Below are 21,008 nucleotides of genomic sequence, written 5' to 3'. Positions count from 1 at the left end.
AGATCCATAGTATTATGACACAGAATTTTCTTTCCATGTTATTGACTGAAATTAAAAAAAAATGTCCAAGCAGGAAAATATGCTTCTCATCAGCTGTAGCATGAGTTTATCTGGAGCCTACTTGGTAGAAGGAGAGAATTGACTCCGAAGAGTTAGCTTCTGATTTTTACATGCACACCAAGTGGCCTGTGCAGAGCCTTTCCATCTGAGAACTTTTATTGCTTTGAAGATCATGAACACAGCGACTCTTATAAAGAAATGCATTAAAGTGGGGCCGACTTACAGTTTCAGAGGTTTAGTCCATTATCATCATGGTGGGAATCATGAGAGTTCTACATCTGGATCCACAGGCAGCAGGAAGAGACCATGAGCCTCTAGCCTGACTTGAACATCTGAGACTTCAAAGCCTGCCCCCAGTGACACACTTCCTCCAACAAGCCACACCTCCTCCATTAACTTTCTCTGGGTCTATGTGGGCCATTTTCTTTCAAATCACAACACCTTTCAGCTAAATAAATGTAAAAAAACCCACACCATTTGAATGTTTTTCCTTTAAAATACTACTAAAATAACTTCCGTCTTGGATTTTAAAGGACATGATGTTATGATAAAGGCATACTATAGTACCAAGAACATTTACCTATTTCTTTTTCAGACGCTCATCCTTTAGAAAGAAAAGCCAAGTGTTTTTTATTCACTTGCAATGTTTCAGACTGTTTGCTTCTCACTACCTTTTATTACTATATAAATATTTTCATATGTGGTTAGGAGTGCATCCTCCCATTAGCTTCAAATTCAGTAATGCTGCAATCACACAAAAGGCTGAGGTCCTGATTATGCTCAGATAATGTAGTTGTTAATGATCAACTTAATGTTGAAAGCTATTACTGCTCATTGACACAATTCTGGGAACATTATACTGTAGAAGTACACCTTTTGTGTGAAAACAGAATGACAAAATTGAAATGTTAAAAGTTGAGTGTCTGAATAATAGCCTGTGAAATCATTTAGACAAGACCATTGTTGTCTCTATTGTTCAAAGACTAGAGAGTGACAAGAGGAGACAAAAAAAAAAAAAAAAAAAAAAGAGAGAGAGAGACACCGCAAGGGCTCCCCTTGCAGGTTTGAAGTGAGATGGGAAGGAAAGAGGTCGCCTATTTGTCTTTTCTTCTCTTTCCTGGACAGTCTTCTAACAACAGAGCACCCTCCTCTGGCCAACTGCCAAAAGGGGGATGCTGCCTCATTGGTGACTGGCAGCTGATCCAGGCAGTAGCTTGCTGCGAGTGCCCTGCAACCACTTTCCCTCCTAATAACATATTGCCTGAGATGGGTTCCAACTGGTTGCTCAGAGTCTTTATGATGCTGACTCAAGGGTTCAGGTCAGGAAGCGTTTGAAAACTGGAGTGTCTTTAGGAAGTAAGTGGACAGTCACCTTCCCAAATAACCTGTCAGTTCACTCTGGCCATGAGTCACTGTCACTTGGTTCTAATTTCTTGAGCCTTGGTGAAGTTTGTTACAGCATATAAAGGCCAGACAATGGAATGTAGAGGGACTGTGTAGTTGTGTATATGTGATAAGACGAGCATGTGTGAGTCTTCAACCATGGGATTCAAACAGGAGTGTAGGCCTTAGGCATGTAACTCAGTGATCAAGTACTTGCCTAGCAAGCACAAGGCTCTGGGGTTGATCATAAGCAATTGTAAAACAAAACACAGGCCCAAACGAAACCAACCCCCACCCCCCCCCAAAAAAAAAACCCTCCAAAAAACCAAAAACAAGAACCTCAACAACACAGACCCCAAGAAGAATCTTTTGTTGCATCATATGGCTTTATCCTTTTATTGCCTAAGGTCCAATTTCTTACCTAGTTTTTCTTTCTTTTATTGGATATTTTTTATTTATATTTTAAATGTTATCTCCTTTCCTGGTTTCCCCTCCAGAATCCCGCTATCCCATCCCCCTCCCCTTTCTTCTATGAAGGTGTTCCCCCACCCACCTACCCACCCCTTCCTGCCTCCCTACCCTGGAATTCCCCTACACTGTATGCATCAACTGTTCAAATCCAGCAATATTTGAAATTTCAGCAAACAACAATTTTAGGGCTCAGTATTATACAATTCACTCACTCTATAACCTCCCACAGGTTCTTTGAGCTAACTGTAGGAACACAGGAAATAAGCCATCACCTACTTGCTACAGGTTCACAGGAATCATTACTTGAATGTGAAAGTTCTGGAACCAAATACAGCTACACTAAAAGTTGAGGCTGTCTTTTAGTTAATTGGCTCTGGAAAAGCTATGGAGTGTGTAAAGAGAAGACTCAGCTGTTTTCTTGGAGACTAGTAGTGACTTTCCATAAGGTAATCCAAAGCACAGGAGGTTTTGGTAAAGCCATACTGTCTCGTAGAAAGACTTCTGGTACTAGAGAGAGGAAATTAGGGAATGAGCTGCTGCTGCTCCCATTGGTGCCCAACAAGGCCCTCCTCTACTACATATGCAACTGGAGCCATGGGTCTGTCCATGTGCACTCTTTAGATGGTGGTTTAGTTCCTGGGAGCTCTGGTTGGTTGGTATTGTTGTTCTTAGGGGTTGCAAACCCCTTCAGCTCCTTCAGTCCTTTCTCTAACTCCTCCATTGGGAACCCCATTCTCAGTTCAATTGTTGGCTACAAGCACCACCTCTGTATTTGTCAGGCTCTGGCAGAGCCTCTCAGGAGACAGCTATATTAGGCTCCTGTCAGAAAAGCACTTCTTGGCATCAGCTATAGTGTCTGGGTTTTGTGTCTGGGTTTGGGCTGGATCCCCAGGTGGGGCAGTCTCTGGATGGCCTTTCCTTCGGTCTCTGATCCACTCTTTGTTTCCGTATTTCCTCATGTGAGTATTTTTGTTCCCCCTTCTAAGAAGGACTGAAGACACTTTGGTCTTCCTTCTTGAGTGTCATGTAGTTTGTGAATTGTATCTTGGGTATTCTGAGCTTTTGGGCTAACATCCACTTATCAGTGAGTATATACCATGTGATTGGGTTACCTGGTAACCCTGCCTATGTCTTTTCTGTCTAGCTATTGACTGTCAGTGCTCAATCACCAATCAGAAATAACTTGGGTGCAAAGTCACACAGCTCATTTGGGTCTACATGCTGACTCTCTTGTCTCTGGGACACCCAGGTCTTCGGGGCCATACTTAAGAATTGCAATACGCCAAATACTTAGAATTTGCAAAAGACCAAACCTCAACAACTTCCACATTGCTGTTCATCACTAAAGGAAGTCAGGGCAGGAACTAGAGCAGGGCAGGAACCTGGAGGCAGGAGCTGATGCAGAGGTTATGGAGGGGTGCTGCTTACTGTCTTGCTTTCTGTGGCTTATGATCCTACCCACCATGGGCTGGGCCCTCTCCTAGTGATCACTGAGATAATGCCTTACAGCTGGATCTCATGGAGGCATTTCCTCAGCTGAGCCTCCTTTCTCTCAGACGACTCTAGCTTGTGTCAAGTTGACACATAAAACCAGCCAGTACAAGTAGTGGTCTTTTAACTTATCTTTTGTGACACTGGCTATCTCTGTGTGAGTGGTGGATCCTTCACTGAAATTCATTCAGAACATGTACATTCCTTTCTGTACCTAGTACACAGTCACAGAGGGGAGGGGGAGGAGGAGGAACTGGAAGGAGAAGAGGAAGGGGAAACTGCCGTCAGGATATAATATATGAGAGAATAACCAGTCAATTCATCTGACTTCTCTTTGTACATGAATCATACTGTTATCACAATTTCAGGACTCTGGTAACAAACTATGTTTTTAAAAAAAACCCAAACCCTCTGGATAAAACTCTGAACCGTGGAGTATCATCATGGGCTCAGTGCTTGAGAGCAGTGGCTACTCTTCCAGAGGACTCAGGCTTGACGCCCAGCACCTACCTGGAAGCTCACAAACATCTGTTAACTCGAGTTCCATGAGATCTGATGCCCTCTGCAGGCCTTAGCAATCACCGGATGCACATGATTCTCACACAGGCAGATGAAAGACACTCGTACACATAAAAGAGTAAGATAAAATGAAAATTGAAAAACAGGAGCTGTGGTATATTTACGTCTGAAACTGGCAGCTGTCCCGTGAGGGCTTCCCATTAAAGCATAGGACAGAAAGAATCTGACCACTTCCTTTCAAAGCCTCTACGGAGTCCGTATAGTTGCATTCCTCAAGGAAAACCGACTTCTTAGGGCTCGGAGTGTAGATTAGTGGTAGAGCATTTGCCTAGAATAAGAAGGCCCTTGGTACCATCTGTAGCACTATAAAGCTGGTATAATAACTCACTTCTTTATTTTTCTCCCAGCAGCAATGGAAAATGATAACAAGTGTTCCTTTACGTCAGTCTATAACCTCCAAAGTAAGATTCAATAATAAACCAGATGATGATGTAGTTCAGTGGTGGGCAAAAAAAGTCTGCTTAGCATGCACTAGGCTCTGCTTTTAATTGTCAGCAATATCAAGGAAAGAGCAACAGAACCAACAGAGCAGTCACCTTAATAACAAAGTCAACCGTTCTTACAATTCTTGCTCACGTCCGTTACTTTTGCTTACTTTCTAATCAATGGTTGTGAAGATGTACAATCTTATTTGCATTAGATTTTGTTTCTTATCATTTTGAAATTATTTTGGAATTACAAAAACATTGTAAAATTCCAGAGCTCTCCATGGAAGAGGAAAAGGAGGACGAAGAGGAAGAGGAAGGATTGTAAGAGTCAGAGGTGTTGAGGACACTAAAAGTCACAGAATAAACTAATGTGGGCTCTCAGGGGCTCACAGAGACTGATAACCAGGGAGCTTGCATGGGCCTGACCTAGGCCTTGTACCTTATGTTGTATAGCTTGGCCTTCTTTTGAGACCTTTCACAGTGGGGACAGGGGTCGGGCATGGGACGGTGGGTTGTCTCTGACTCTTTTGCCGACCTTTTCCTCCTATTGGGCTGCTCCATCTGGCCTTAATACTAGGAGAGGTGCCTGGTCTCATTGCAACGTGACATGGCGTGTTTAGTTAGTATCCTTGGGAGGCCTGCTCTTTCCTAAGGAGAAATGAAGGTTGGGAGGAGAGAAGGGATAGAAAACTTGGGTCCGGATGTGAGAATAAACTAAGATAAGTATGAGAGAATAAATTTCAAAAGTGTTTAAAATAGGGGTAAAAAGAGTTAAGAAAATACAAGCAGCCCCCACTCCCCAAGTACCCAAGTGAACAACCAGCTCCAGAGCCCAGTGGAGCGCTTCTGCAGTTGGTCCTGAGCCTGGCATTGGCAGATTCATTTCTTACCATCACCGAAATCTTTAGTTTCTCAGGAGGACATTTAGCTTTCTTCTTTATAACACCGTATCTGTCCCAAGCAGTCTGGGTTGATGCTATGGGTGTGAGTGACTGTAAAATCAGGCCCATTTCCTAATGTGTGTTAGGACGCCTGAGGAGGGAGGGCACAAGATGGATCCTAATTAGCAGAAGAGGACCAACTGCTTTGGGAAAAACGTGGCTTGAAGCCTTCTTTTTGTTATGTAATTATATTATTTTCAAAGTTAATATTTTTATAATGACCCTCTGTTGGGACTCTTCTACTCTTCTTATTAAGACTCTGGCTATGTCCTTCAAACGTGCCCTCTGTGGAGCCATCTTCTCTCCCCACATGGCTGACGTGGGCTAAGTTCTCACCCTTCCTCACTCTTCTCTAAGGGCCTCCAGGCTTTGGTCTCAAATGTGTTTTTTATCCTTGTAATTATTTTTTTGCACTGCCTTTAGCTCTGAAAACCTCGTTTCTATATTGGTGCTAGCGTCGTATTATTTAGTAATATATTTATATTCTGCCCTTACAATCAGCCCATCCTCTAGAACTCATTCAGTTCATTTCAGTCTTTGCTCACATGAAACCCAGGCTCAGCTTTGTGGGAAATGTGAACACAAGAAGTCGCATCCTGTTCATAAAAGGCTTAGGCCACCAGAGAACATTTTGAGAGAGTCTCCTCTTTGGCTTGCTTTTGAATGAGATCTGAGATTTGGGGGTTACCTGTAATGTCTTAGTATAAGCAAGTTATACTTACTGAGCCTAAAAGAGTGCTTCGAGGTCACGTGACACAATAAATTAGCAGCTTCTAATGGTCACTCTTCAAGTTCTTAGGATCTCAAGAAAGCGGAAGTGGGGAAATGAGGTAGGATAGGAAGAGGAAGACAGAGGAAAGAGAGGGAGGGTGTGATCTGAGCCCACGTTGTGCATCTCAAGGAGAATTTTGGAAGTGGATAGTTCTCCTTGGAGGAGCAGGAAGGGGGGACAAATGAAAACACTTGCTGTATACAACAGGATAGAAAGGAATAGCTTTGCTTGTTGGCATCCTCTCGAACCTTCTTTCACCTGCCACTCAGAGGCGGTGGGAAATCCAGATGTGGTTGTTGTCACAGAGCCTCATTAGGATCCCATCCAACCCCAGCAAATGCATCAGGAGGCTGCGTTGGCAGCAAACAGACCTGCTCCTAATGGAAGTTGAGGGAAAAGCTGAATGCCTTTGCTCTGTCATCTGAATGTTTTGTTTGAAAGAGCATATAGATTATTTATAGTCCATCAAGTAAACCTGAGGGTCTTTTAATAAACTCATAGATTATGTTGCTCAAAGGAGTTTATTGAAATAATATCTGAACTCGCCCGTGACAATGACAATCCATGAGTTTATGGCTTTCTCCCATGTGGAATAGGATTTCCCACTTACCCCAGGCTATCTGCATATCATCTTAGCATTCAGCAGGAAAATGGAAGAGTGACTTCAGGTCACCGGGCCAGCTTCTCATACACTTTTTTTCCCCTTTTACAAACACAAATACAGACCAGAGCAGGGTGAGTACGGAAAGATAGGGAAGAAGCCAACAAACTGCCTTCCAAAGCAGGGTCGTAGACACCCTTTGTTCATATTCATTTGGGGGAAACTGTCTTTTCCCTTGTAGTTGTGTTTGAAAGTCACCCTGTCTCTCCTGGTCAGAATATTAGGGACTTGGGGAGTTTGATTTGGATCGGATCCAAGAAAGCAACGGGGAAGTAAAAATTCGCACGACTAGAGCCCAGTCTTTGTTCTGAGTCCCGCTCACTCCTCCGATGGGCCGGAGATGTTGTTAAATGTCCTGAAAGTGTGGGACTATTGCTTACAACGCTCTCAGCACCTCCACGGCGCCGACACCCCCACGGGCATTTGTTTCGTGTCTCTTTCAGAATTATGGTTGTTCCCTTTACTTGAAATTAAACCACTCAATTACATGGTATTGTTGGAAATCCAAAAATTTGAAAAGTGCCTTGCTTTCTGCTGGTTTCACCTTTACAGTCTCCCCATCTTCCTTTGACCCCCAAACTCCTCTAATTCCTGTCAGAGCCTCCTTTGCTCCAGCTGTCTCTTCAAATCTCACATCTCACTTGAAATTTCATTTCAAGTCTCTGGCCTCTCCCTGTATTCCTTACTCATTTCTCCCTCAGCTGCCATTTATTTAACTTTATGGTGACATTTACTAACTCCATAAAGACTTCTGAGGTAACAGTCTTGATGAAACACACATGATTCTATTGTATTATTACTTTTTTCATCCCCCAAGGGAGAACATATCCAGAAAAGAACAATGGAGAATTGTTTTCTTTCAAATAAGAAAAATTAATAACAAAATCATGGAGACCCTCTAGTGAGGAGACCATCCTGTCAAGATCTTTATTTCTGTTATGAAAACCAGGTCCCAGAGAGGTGGAGTGTTTTTTCCTGATGTGACAAGTCACACGGAGCCAAGGCAGGGTTTGGGCTCTCCAGTTCTCTTGATAATTTTCTCTTCCTCCCACTATATATTGCCCGTGTTAGACATTGTCATCTCTTAGAGCCTAGAGCCCTCTGTAGACACTAAACCCCTGGATGTGCAATTCCTTATATGACATGTATTGTTGCCATATTCTTCTGTATAGTGAAAAATCATATATCGTCCTAGAACAATGTAAAGGGTACGTGATTCTTGTATTTAAGTACTTGGAGAATATCAAGAAAAAAAATTTGTACATTTTCAGTGAAAGATGTTGTGCTTGTTTCCTAAATATTTTTAAAGATTTATTTTGTTTTTAATAGTGTGTGTGTGTGTGTGTGTCTGCACATGTGACAGTAGGTAGAAACCTGAGTTGGTCCAGAAGAAGGTTGTTATTCCTGAACCTATATATTTATAAGTGGTTATAAGAAATAGAACTTGGGCCTTCTTATCTGCCTTCCCATCTCTTCTGCTCTTCATAAGCATTTCTGACCCTTGCTTGGTTGCATATGGGAATGTAGTGCCTGTCAATAGCAAGGGCTGTGTTTTTGCTTAGAGCTTCAGGTGGACGAGTGATTTCCAGACTGGTTTATCTCACTATCAAGTACTCTCTAGATGTATGGGTTAGAGAGCAAAGATTCACAATGACTGCTGCCATCCCCACTGAAGCGATGCTTAACCCAATGAGCTATCTGTTGAAGAAACAGGGGAAGATGTCATGGCAGGGAGTGCTATGCATTGTGAGGAAAAATGAGACTGTATAGACGATTAGAGCGTGGAAAACGGCAGCTGTGTGGGATTTGGAAGTGTGACCAGAATGGACCATCAGGAGAGGTAGTACTGAAGCAGCCAGGAGGAAGTCAAGTGATGAAAACACCTCTACCCAAATGGACAACAAGTTCAACCATCCTTGACTGCTGCAACTACAGATACGTTTCACTTGGAGACTGCAGGCATGACGTTCAAATTAAGTTGTAGCTTTTGTTTGTTTGTTTGCTTGTATGCATCAACTGTTCAAATCCAGCAATATTTGAAATTTCAGCAAACAATTATTTTAGGATTCAGTATTACACAATTCACTCACTCTGTACCTCCCACAGGTTCTTTGAGCTAACTGTAGGAACACAGGAAATGAGCCATCGCCTTCTTGCTACAGTTTCACATGAATCACTTCTTAAATGTGAAAGTTCCGGAACCACATACAGCTACACTAAAAGTTGAGGCTGTCTTTTAGTTAAGTGGCAGGAGGTTTTGGAAAAGCCATACTGTCTGGTAGAAAGACTCCTGGCACTAGAGAGAGAGGAAATTAGGGAGCTGCTTCTCGTGTGAGCATGAGCTCTGAGATGCTTGCCATCCTTCTCAGGAAGAGGCTAGCCCACTTCGACCCTCATAGCCTATTGCAAAGTCATTGCTGAGCTAATGTTTCAGAAGACCGAGCTGGAGTAATGATCAGCTCAGCTTCCCGGAGCTGCATTTGGAATGCAATTAATTGACTGCTGTTAGTTGTCAATTAACATTTATTATCAATTAGTTCATCAAATTGATTAGTTGGCAGGACCTTAAAGTCTAAATGCACTCCTTTCCATTATAAATATGTCTATAAGAGTAAAAGCTACTCACTAATTGATGTCAAACTGGAATTGCTTATGTCGGACTTAGAGTCTTCTCCATATTGCGTTTTAAAATCTATATCAGATCAACTTGAGTAATATTTATACGGTTCTCACTATTAAAAATGTGCATTTTGGAGTTGTTTATTTCCAGCGGTAATCAGTAAATATTACAAGCTGAAGCCTTGTATTGATATCAGAAGGTCTGAAACAGATTTTTATTTTGTGAACACATCTTGATGTTATTCTGGAAGTCAAGCACCTCATTTGTCAGTGGTACAGATATTTTTGTTTACATGCAAACCTATTGTGTATCACACATTTTGCGAATCAATGAAACCCAAAGACATAAGCATTCACAACGGTGTGCAATTTGATGATATTCCTGTTTGAAAGAGGTATACTTTTAAATCACCCCCTCTTGCCAAAATTTTTACTACATCTACCTAACTTCCCAGGTTAGTCTGCATTTTATCCATGATCCAAGGACTGATGAATAATTTTTAATTTCTCTTTCTATGATTTACTTTCATTAAGGACAAATAGGCATACTACTAGTTTTTAAAAGATTCTCTCTCTCTCTCTTTTTTTTTGAGGTGTGGGGAGATGACTTACAGACAAATGCATTAACATTTGAAATATATTTTCCCTTTTATACAAGTTGGGATGAAAAGTAGAACAAAACTGCGAAGCCTACCCTTCTCTACTTAGCAAAGCAAAAGATACCTACAAGGGATTATTCATTTTATTGCCTTTGTGCAAAAAGGATAATTCCGGCTTTCTCTTACCCCAAATTGTGACCTAAATATGGCTGAAAGACACAACATGTGACCTGCTTAGCACGGCCTGCCATGGCCTGGAGCCACAGCAGGACCGCTATTAGAGACACTGCCACAGATGCTACCAGATGGCCAACATATTGTCCAGAGATGACCCATGTATAATTGCAGAAAGTTCAATACATTCAGGTTTTGAATTTAATTGCGTTGACCACCTTACCTACTGCTGCTGCGCTCGGCACTGATTTAAGGTGGAAATGCAGTTTAAGAGAGCCAGGAAAGTCCTTGGAGCGCTGTCTTCCTGCCTTTTACCAAGCATTGATTTGTCCACAGGTGGGACTCCACGTGTTCCCGCTTCCTGAACTAAGAACAGATTGGGACCCGTTAGCTTGCCGTGTGGGAGTGGGCTCGGCACTTTGCTTTCCAGTCAGCTTAGCCACAGATAGAAGTTTCTAACACAGAGGACGTTTTCTTGGTTTTCACCCTCTTTTGCGTGGTGTGGGGAGATGAGACGCGATGCCATGCAATTGCTTCCTTTCACCTTTGCGGATGACTTGTTGGGTGTCAGATGAATTTTAGTTTACCTTGTCCTGCTCGCCATTTCCCACTCGGAAGCTTCCGTTCTAACGATGTCAGCTGACACCGGACGATGCAGTCTTTGTACGTCTGTATTTTCAATAATATATCTTACTTGGGGAGGGGACACTAATTCGATTTCGTTGCACACGTGAATATACAAACACCAGTAAACAGGAACCTGGGCTTCAGTTAGAGTGGGTTTTGAACCTCTTCTCTCCACAGAAAAATGACAATTATGTGCGATGGAAGGGCAGAGGACTATTGTTTCAGACTCCGTCTGCAGGCTGTTATTTCTTAAAATGTTTCTGCTAAGCAAATGTAATCACGATGGCATGCGTTATTAATTCAAAATAGCTTCTCAAATGGCTCAAGCTCGGGACAGCAGCGTGCCTGGTGCAATGTCATTTGTCATAATTCTTCGCTCTTCTGTTGTGCCTTCTCTCCAAGCCACTCACACACTACGTTTGCTTTGTGCCTACATGAGAGACAAAAGATAAACCTTCATTTAGTTAGACCTTCCCAGCCCACTGCAGTTTACACGGTAGACCATATACTCATATTCCTGATTGGTTCTCTTCACATAGCCCAGAAAGAGAATGCCTACAACTGCCAAGAAAAATTATATTCTTCTGCTACCATTCGATTTGAGAATGAATCGTGTGGTGGAAGCCATTTTGCTCACGACACACCCCATGATGCTTTTCTGACACTTGCCACCATTAATTACTCTTTACTAGTTTAAAATCTGAGGCAAAATAATTTTTACTGGAAAAGTACACTTTAGTGCTTCAAAATAATCTTGTTTCTCTTTTTTGTTGTTTTTTAACTCCAGGAAAATAGTGAAATGTGGAACGCTGTTAAACAAGAACATAATATTCATAAAATCAAAAGGAGATTCCAAGTCACTGCCCTACGGTTTAGAGCTGCTGATGGGCATTCTAAGATGTCGCAACCCTGATTGGTTGGTGTCCCTTTAAAGGAGAGTGTCAGCTGCTGTCATATGGAGTGCACCCCCCAAAACTTGCTATTTATTCATACCCCAGTTAAAGCTGAAACAAACAACTAAAGCTAATCACGCTTGAAGTTGGGTATCGCCTTTGTGGGCTTTATGAGCCTATCTTTCTGAAATTAGAAATTGCCTGAGTGAAATGTTTCTAGCTAAACTGCTTTCTACTGAAGTCATGATTTTTACAGTCAGATAAATGCCCCTTAAGCTCCATTTATGTAAGCATCAGTGACATCCAGTGGCTAGCAGGCTGATCACAAGTGTGTCTCCCAGTGTGGGGGGCCCACACTCAGGCATGGCGCTGGAATCCACTCTATACTCCACATCACTGCTGATGCTTCTGTTCTAGAAAGGTTTTTTTTTATTTATTTATTTATTTATTTATTTATTTATTTATTTATTTATTTTTTATTTTGGTGGTTGTTTTGTTCGTTTTTTTTTTTTTTTTTTTTTTTTTTTTTTTTTTTTTTTTTTTTTTTTACCAAATATGGTCCTCTGACTGGGATGGCTATACGTTTTACTGTGAACTTTTTGAAACAGTGCTGATAGAAATGAGAATTGAAAATTGGAGATAAAGATGCCATTGCTTGGGAAACATAATCAGCACCGACACTAAACCCGGAGCCTGAAACTCTGCAGGTGTTATTTAGAAATGGTTATCAGGGAGTTTACACAGCTTTCAGTGATACAGGGAGGACTTGTAAATTCTAGCGAGATTGGTTCATTATGCAGACTTGGATGATGTTACTGTTAATGTTTCAAACACATATGCTTCATAAAATGGCCCACCTTAATTTGAAAAAAGGCATTACTTGCAATTATGTGAGCCACATAAATTTATTTGCAGACAGTCAATTCATATTGATCATAACCCGACCTCACAATGACCTTGAGGAAAGGTAGTCTGTGACTGGTATAGATGTTGGGATCAATACCAGAGAGCAATTGACTACACCTAGTTACTGATAAATGAAGTAAAAAGGTACACTATTTTCAGAAACAAAGATAATAACAGCTCATTTAGTCAACTGTTTGCAAAGGTTTAATATTGATACATGTAGTTATAATGACATCCTCGGGCGTTTTCAAATGGCAGAAAACAATAGGGTGCAGAGTCACTGAGCACATTGAGGAGAAAGAATCATTACTTTCCAACGCTGAATAAGAAATGCCACACTATTTCTGTCAACATCACCGTGAACCAGGGCATTCTGTAAGCCGTACAGGCAGCTCCTGATCCCGACACACAGGGCTGTTTGCTTCAGTGTTCTGTGCGTGCCAGTTCTTGTGAAATGAAGCACCCTATTATGTGGGAACAAAGCCTCCAGGACCACACATTGTATGTTAGTACTACCCTCTCTTGCACATTTGCGGTGGAATTAGCTTGCCTATCCACAGGTAGAACCCACTGTAATCATGAGGAAGAGAGCGTTTGGTCTCAGCGCATCTGCTCCACGTTGACGCATGCCCTTCTGCTATGGAAACTTTAAAGAAAGGATGTGAACAACAATTTCCCCCAATTGTTCCTTTCTCGTTGCTGGGAATTCCACAGAGTGAACAGTTGGCAAGTTACGCAGAACCTAAGTAAATAGCGTCCATTGGCAGAACGCTAACAGGTTGTGCAGCTTAATTGGAGGAGAGAAGTTCAGGCGCCGGCCAGTGTCTGTTATACCCAGTTGGTGAGCGGTGCCTCTGGAGGGAAGGGAGTGATTTTGCCGTGAGCTCATTTTGGGTAACTAGTCAGCTCGCAACTGTGAGACAGAGGATTTGCCTTCCGTGTGTTTTCCCTTTGCTTCTGGATAAAATGTCTGTCTATATCTTGAGCATTGTTTATCTTTTGCCAGTACAATTTTAAGAAATCGGTCCCAGCACTCTGATACTGTCTTTCTGAGGAAGCGGAATGCTGAGAGACACTGGTGGCTATTAAAACCTGCAAACAGAAGGAAAAGGCTGTTGGCATAGCCCTCGTTTCTTTGTTGATCTTTTGCACTTAATCTCTGGTTCCGCATTCTCCTCCACACCGCCTCCCTGTTTCCTGGGCCTTTGCATCTTTTGGTACCCGCTCTTGCCTTTTCTCCTCTTGTGGAGCTCCTTATCAATAAACCTGGGTTTTCACTGTGCTACTCCATCAATAAGGCTCCGACTGGTTCCGTTAGTCAGTGTTCTGGGAAATCCTGTGTTATACTGGAGAACTGCAAGTCTCTGTTACTGCTTCCCATAGCAGAAACAAAGAATCCCCTCTTACAGACACTGGGAGATACTGAACCCCTTAGTGACATCACTGCAGTCACCAAGGCACCCCAAGACACCTACAATCAAGGGACATGCTACATTAAGGCATTAAGGACTGATTGCTTCAGTTTACTTCAATCTTCACTTTGCTTAAAAACTTTAATTAACCCGACGGGACAGGCAGAATCTGGACTTGAGGTTTCCTATGTTCCACAGCTGGGCTGTCTTACTTGAGTAGCTGCTACTTTTCACCAAGAGGATGTCTGCAGCGGGGAGAGGAAGAGCTGGTATTGAGTCGCAAGATAAAAATAAAGAAATTTAATAAATAAAAAGATCTCCATAATTAGAACTAAGAATAGAGGTTTGTACACCTTCATACCAGACAGAAAGAGCAGAATATCCTCCTTGTTTGTATTAGGAAATTTTTGATACTAAATTCAGGATGATAATAGTACCTCCCACCACTGTTCAGAAAGCCTCTCCCAGGGAGGGTTTGAACTCTCACCGAGGGGTTACATGGAAAACACTAGCCTAGGGGTTCCTTTCTCTTTTCCTTTGCTCATGTTGCTAGGGACTGAGGTGGGACTTTGAGTATGCTGGGCAAACATTCTAAACCTGGGTCAGATCCTGGGCCCTTGACCCTGTGCCTTCTTGAAGGGTTGTGAGTATGTTATATGGTATATATTTGGCAAGAAGGAACCAGTTTTTGTATTCTAAAGGCTTTGTTTGTTTGTTTTTGGTAAAGCTGAGTAGGAACCCCACCAAGCACCTGGTGATGCAGTATTGTCCTGGAAGTCTCTGACTGCACGGGATCTGACCATGCGTGGCCTTGTCTGCCCATTGTACAAGAGGTTCACTTACAGAGACTGCTCTGTGCAGCTCAAGTGTGAGTGTCCTGGCTACTGGCTAAGTCATTACAAGGCCAAGGACTGTATTTCCAGTCTTTTCTGCTGTATTCTAATTTTGGATTTGTTAAAAATCACAAGTGATATAATTGGAATTGCCTAGAATTCCAATACTCAGCTACTAGCCTTGGACTCCACCCAGACGGTCTGTGGTAGTTGTTCTGGCTAATCTTGCCCTGTCCTTAGTCGCCATGTTTCTTTGAGATTCCAAGTCAGTTCGATGTGTTCTGTTGCTCCTTCCTGGTAGCTGAGATGGCCCCTTGTATTCTTGAATCTGTTATGATGGCATTCCACATGGCTCCCATACTCCAGGCTGTCCCTCAGGAGGAAGCTGTTCTTTAAAACTCCAATATGTTATTCAGTGGGAGTACTTTTCTGTAGTGGCTTGACTAGTAATGAAGTCTCATGAAGAGATGAATCAGTCCAGTGGCCTTACAGGCACACACAGGGATATACCTCCAAGAAGAATGACGACAGCCTTAAAGATTTTTTCAGCATGTTTGAGGTTTCCAGACAGTTTATGTTTTGTCATAGCAGACATATATTGACCCTCTAACCCAGTTATCCCCAACACAACATCCTAATAAACTTGCCTGTGCCACTGTAGGGACAGAATAGCAACAGCAATAGAAAGAGAATTTAAAGACAGTACTTAGTGAGTATGTGTGAGTGGGCACATGCCGTGGTGTACATGTGGAGATTGGACGGCAACTTGAGGGAGTCACTTCTGTCTTTCAGCCATGTGGGCTCTGCAGTCAGACTTGGCTAGTCAGGTTTGGTGGCAAGAGCCTTCGCTGGCTGAGCCACCAACCTGGCTCCTGAGTGGATTTTCAATGGAAGGCCACGGGGAGGCATCCCAGAAATGGGGCATTTGATTAGATTGTGAAGTTTGATTGCCATGCATCCAAGCTCAGCAATTTTACTTACAGTGTTCTGATGTCTGGTGATTCTCTACATTATCAGAGGGAAGAGTTGGTGAGAGACAGAAGGTATTGATTGACAAGAGGTAAAAGAAAACGTACTTATGCTATCCAGTCCAGGTATACCAAGTGGACGGGAAGACCCAGCACCCATAACCAATCTTCAGGACTCAAACTTTCGTTTATCCTGAATGCTGGCCTGGAATTCTAAATGTCCTGAGACATAAAAGCAAACAAACAAACAAAAAGCAAAGGACAAATGTACTATTTCTTACTGCATGGGCTTGACATTGAAAGCAGAATGCCCAAGATCTGCTCTTACTGTGGCACACCTGCTGAAAACCTATCTTAGAGACATTAAAAAATGCACAACAGCAAAGCAATAAACTTGGCCATATTAATTAATTTTGAATTACGGCCAAACTCTTATATAAGGGCATATGACATACACGGTAATGCCAAATTAATTCTTTATGATCAGTGCTATTGTAATCAATGCTAAATGAATTCATAATGATAAGATACTTAAAATAAAGAGTTACCACAAGAACAATAAAAGATCAACATCATTTGAGCTAGAGCATACTAATAAAGTATTAGTTCGATAAGCTCAGGCTCTCCATGCCAATCAATGGTAGATAATTTATTTCTTGCCTATGTCTTGCTTTTCCTGTAAAGGCCGCATAAAAGCACAGTCCTTTGATTCTACAGTAAATTTTGTGGTGAGGAAGAAGCATAGTGCTCTTATTAAAAGTTTTGCTGTATCATTTTCTTTAGACCCCACCTCTGTGCCAAAGAACTCAAGGCAAATTATATGCACAAACTTATTCCCCAAATAAATTCATTATGTCTCTATATCCTCTGAGGACCATGTGATCCTCCTCTTCTTTCTTTTAAAAATTTATCCCCGGGGTTGGGGATTTAGCTCAGTGGTAGAGCGCTTGCCTAGGAAGTGCAAGGCCCTGGGTTCGGTCCTCAGCTCCGAAAAAAAGAAAAAAGAAAAAAAATTTATTCCCTCTTTGTTACTCTCTCTCTCTCTCTCTCTCTCTCTATATATATATATATATATATATATATATAGAGACCTGGAAAAGTTGGCCACATTGATCTTTACATATTCCTCTCTTTATTTAATGCTGCTATAGATTGGTCTCTATGCTTTTGTTTCTTGAGTTAAAAAGACTTTTTCATTAATTCTTTGAGAATTTCTTCTTTTCTTTTTTTTTTTTTCCCGGAGCTGGGGACCGAACCCAGGGCCTTGCGCTTGCTAGGCACGTGCTCTACCACTGAGCTAAATCCCCAACCCCTCTTTGAGAATTTCATACATTGTATTTGTATCCAATTTATGCCCTCTTCCACCTCCTCCTAGATGCACCCCACCTCACTATCCTCAACTTTGTGTCCTCTCCGCTCCTCTTCTTCCTCCTCCCTCCCTCCCTCCTCCTCCTCTCTCTCTCTCTCTCTCTCTCTCTCTCTCTCTCTCTCTCACACACACACACACACACACACACACACACACACACACAAACACTCACTCATTGTCAACTGTCAAGTTCATTTCATGTTGATCAAATACTCTTGGGTACGGGGCCTGCCCCATAATGAGGTTGACCTCTCATGAATCACACCCTTAAAGAAGATGGAATCATCTTCTTCTAGCAGCTATCAGATGCCAATAACTCCTCAGTTTGGGGCAGGACTTTCTGCTACCTCATCCTTCCCACATTGGGATTTTGTCTGGAGTGAGTTTGTACAGATCTTGCTCATGCTATCACAGTTGCTACATGTTTGGGTGTGTAATTTACCTGTTGTGTTCCTAAACTCTTTTTCTCTGGCTCTTACAATCTTTCTGTTCTCTCTTTCTTTCTTTCACATTTCTCTAACTCTTGGGGGAAGGAGTATGGTAAATAGATCCCATTTGGGGCTGAGCACTCCAAGGTCTCCTATTGTCTGAACATTGGCCAGGGTGGGTCTCCGTGTTAATGGACATCTGGTACAAGGAGATTTTCTTATGAAGGTTGAGAGATGCATTGATTTAAGGGTATAGGAATAAGTCCCTAGGAGTCATTTAAATACCATTTTGCAGCATAATATCAGTAGATTAACATTTAGGGCTTATGACCTATGTAGACAAGGGTTTTTATCCTAAATAACAGTTCCAGGCCTGGGTTCCATGTTATGGAGTAGGCCTTAAATCCAGTCAGAGCATGGATAGTTATGCCCATAAAATTCACGTCACTATTGTTTGTGTGCACATTGTGCTAGGACAATTATTATTGTAGCTCTTTGGGTTCTGAGATGAGTAAGACTTCATTAGTTTTTTCCTTTGGTGGTAAGCACAGCCCCTTCCAGCACTATGAACGCTAGTTAGTTTAGTAGTGATGAAGCTTTAGATCAATACCTGCTTGATTTTTTTATCTTCAATGACTCGAGTATGTGGTGGTGTCTTTAGCATCAAGCTCTGGAGGTGACAATGCAATGTCTGGCATTCTATGGAATCCCACTGGTCATTAGCTCAAAAAAATTAGGTAGCCCTTTCCTGGCATGAGGGTTTTTATTTAGTAGCATGAGGTATCTAGTTGCTGCCCCATCCCCCATTATTGGGAACTCCATGTAAGACATCATGAATGAATGCCCATCTTTTACCATATACTGAAGAACTAATAGTGAAGTTAAAATGAAGACTTAGCCAGTGCATGGTGGCACACACCTTTGATTTTAGTGCTCAAGAGGCAGAGGCAGGCAAGCTCTGTGAGTTTGAGGCTGGCTTGATCTACAAAGTGAGTCCAGGACAGCAACGTCTCTGTTACACAGAGAAACTCTGTCTGGAAAACCAAACCAAACAAGCAACCAATTAAACAAACAAACAACCTCCTCGCAAAAACCCAAGACCCACTTTGTAATTTTTTCCTGTCTGCGTTCTTGCCGGTCCCTCTTTTCCTTTGTCCTTTCACTTCTTTTCTTTCATTTTTCATCAGTATTTCTTCTGTAATAGGTGTTTATGAGCATCTTCCATTTGTCCGGTAAATTCCAAGTCCCAGAAAAGTAAATTCATGAAAATACTATTAATCTTGTATCAGATCTGAGTCAGACTTTAGTTTTTATTTTGATTGTTGTTATTTTATTTTGAATAGAGACAAATTTCAATTTCCTCTCGAGAATATAGAGAGCTATATTTCTAAGCACCCCTGAACTTAAATAAAAGTGTCTGATAAATTCTATATAGTCAATTAGACATGAAGAACCTTTGTCGGATACTTTTGGCCCAAGCTCGTGAAGCAGTTCTTCAGCCTTCTTTTCCTTCCAAGGAAACTTCATCCTGAGGCCACACAGCTATAGACAGTAGCAGCCTGTACTGCTAAGCACTGTGGTTTAGCCAGTGTATTCTACACACACATGATATCTAGAATCTTCATTTCCATCTCTTTCTATCTTTATAATCTGTGTATATCAACATCGAGTCAACTGTATCTATATATCTCCATATGTACACACACACACACACACACACACACACACACACACACACTTCCAAACGTGGGAACTAACGGGCTCATGCCATTAGGAAAGTCGAGAAGTCCCATGACCCATGCCTACAAGTAGATAATTGGTGGCTGCCATTCACTTCAAATACAAAGGCCTAGAAACTACCTGGGGCTTCCAGTATAATTGCTGGAACAGGAAGACCTTAGAAACAGGAACCTCCTGTTTCCAGACAGGAACCCCAATGGAGTGATAGGGAAACCAACCCATCCACAAAACTTTTGACCCAAAATTTATCCCGCCTGAAAGAAATGCAGGGATGGGGGATGGAGCAGAGACTGAGGATTACAAACCAATAACCAGCCCAACTTGAGACCCATATGATGGGCAAGCACAAACCCTTGACACTATTAATAATGCTCTGTTATGCTTGCAGACAGGAGTCTAGCATGGCTGTCTTCTGAGAGATTCCACCCACCAACTGACTCAGAGGGATGCAGACACCCACAATGAAACAGTGGATGGAGCTTGGGAACTCTTATGGAAGAACTGGAGGAAGAAATGCAGGCCTTGAAGGGGATAGGCACTCCACAGGAAGACCAACAGTCAACTAACCTGGACCACTGGGACTTTCAGAGACTGAACCATCAACCAAAGAACATACACAGGCTGGACCTAGGCTTCCCTGAACATGTGTAACAGATATGCAGCTTGGTCTTCATGTGGGACCTGAACAACTGGAGCAGGGGTTAACCCAAAAGCTGCTGTCTATAGTTGAGATATGTTCTAGCTGGGCTGCCTTGTCTACCCTCAGTAGGAGATGATATACCAAAGGTGGAAGGATACCAAGAGAGGACCCTGCCTGCTCAGAGGAGAAGGGGAGGGAAGGATTGTGGGGGGTGACTGCAGGGGACAGTGAGCTGGATGTAAAGTAAATGATTAAAAAGTAAATAAAATAAAGTAAAATGAAAGACGAAAAGAAACAGGAACTCTGATCTCTGAGATTAGAAGCTGGATTTCCTGGTGGAAGAAGAGGAGAAAGTTTCCTCTCCCTCTCTGGTTTTGTTCAGTCATCCTCCAGTTGATTGGATGACGTCTATCCACACTGGTGAGGGTAATGTTTCTTTACTCAGGTTCAAATACTCATCTCGTACAGAGAGACAATTCTTTTTTTTTTTTTTTCGGGAGCTGGGGACCGAACCCAGGGCCTTGCACTTCCTAGGTAAGCGCTCTACCACTGAGCTAAATCCCCAGCCCCGAGGCAATTCTTACAGACACACCAAGAATGCTAGTTCTCCAGTTAGCCAATGTAACTCTTAACTGGCGCATAAAATTAAATATCACACATTATCTGGTAAGTAACTGCCATAGAAAGGTATTAGAACACTAGGGTACTTTGATAGAGAAACAAATATTTGATTTCAATTATAATTTTTTTGTTTTGGTTTGTGTGAGTTTTGCCAGTCCTAAATAGGCATACAATCCCTCAGAGTATCTGTTTCTTCATTACAGAACAGTAGTGCTATCCTTTGTACTTACATAATGAAGTCACTTAGAGATAACACTACACACAAATTACTTAAGTCAGAATTATGCAGTAGTTGAGTTGAACTACTTTGCATTTCAGAATTATAACTTACAATTTTATAAAATTCATTTGGCCCAGGAATATGTCTATCACAATACCAGGAGATGCTGTTTA

At 42.0% G+C, this 21,008-nt stretch overlaps 1 long non-coding RNA gene across 2 annotated transcripts in view; it reads left to right on the top strand.

The window, feature by feature from the left end:
• LOC134486356 (uncharacterized) overlaps positions 1-20,289 on the top strand; it is a 52,046-nt gene extending 31,757 nt beyond the window's left edge. For both annotated transcript variants that reach the window (XR_010065174.1, XR_010065176.1), the window contains exon 2: positions 19,743-20,289. This is a non-coding gene — a long non-coding RNA (uncharacterized LOC134486356). The remainder of the gene's footprint in view (positions 1-19,742) is intronic.
• The last annotated feature ends 719 nt before the right edge of the window (positions 20,290-21,008 follow it).

Source organism: Rattus norvegicus, chromosome 3 (genome assembly GCF_036323735.1).
Source record: "Rattus norvegicus strain BN/NHsdMcwi chromosome 3, GRCr8, whole genome shotgun sequence".
Taxonomy (NCBI): Eukaryota; Metazoa; Chordata; class Mammalia; order Rodentia; family Muridae; genus Rattus; species Rattus norvegicus.
Note: the sequence above shows the minus strand (reverse complement) of the source record. Positions and strands in the feature narration are given on the sequence as shown.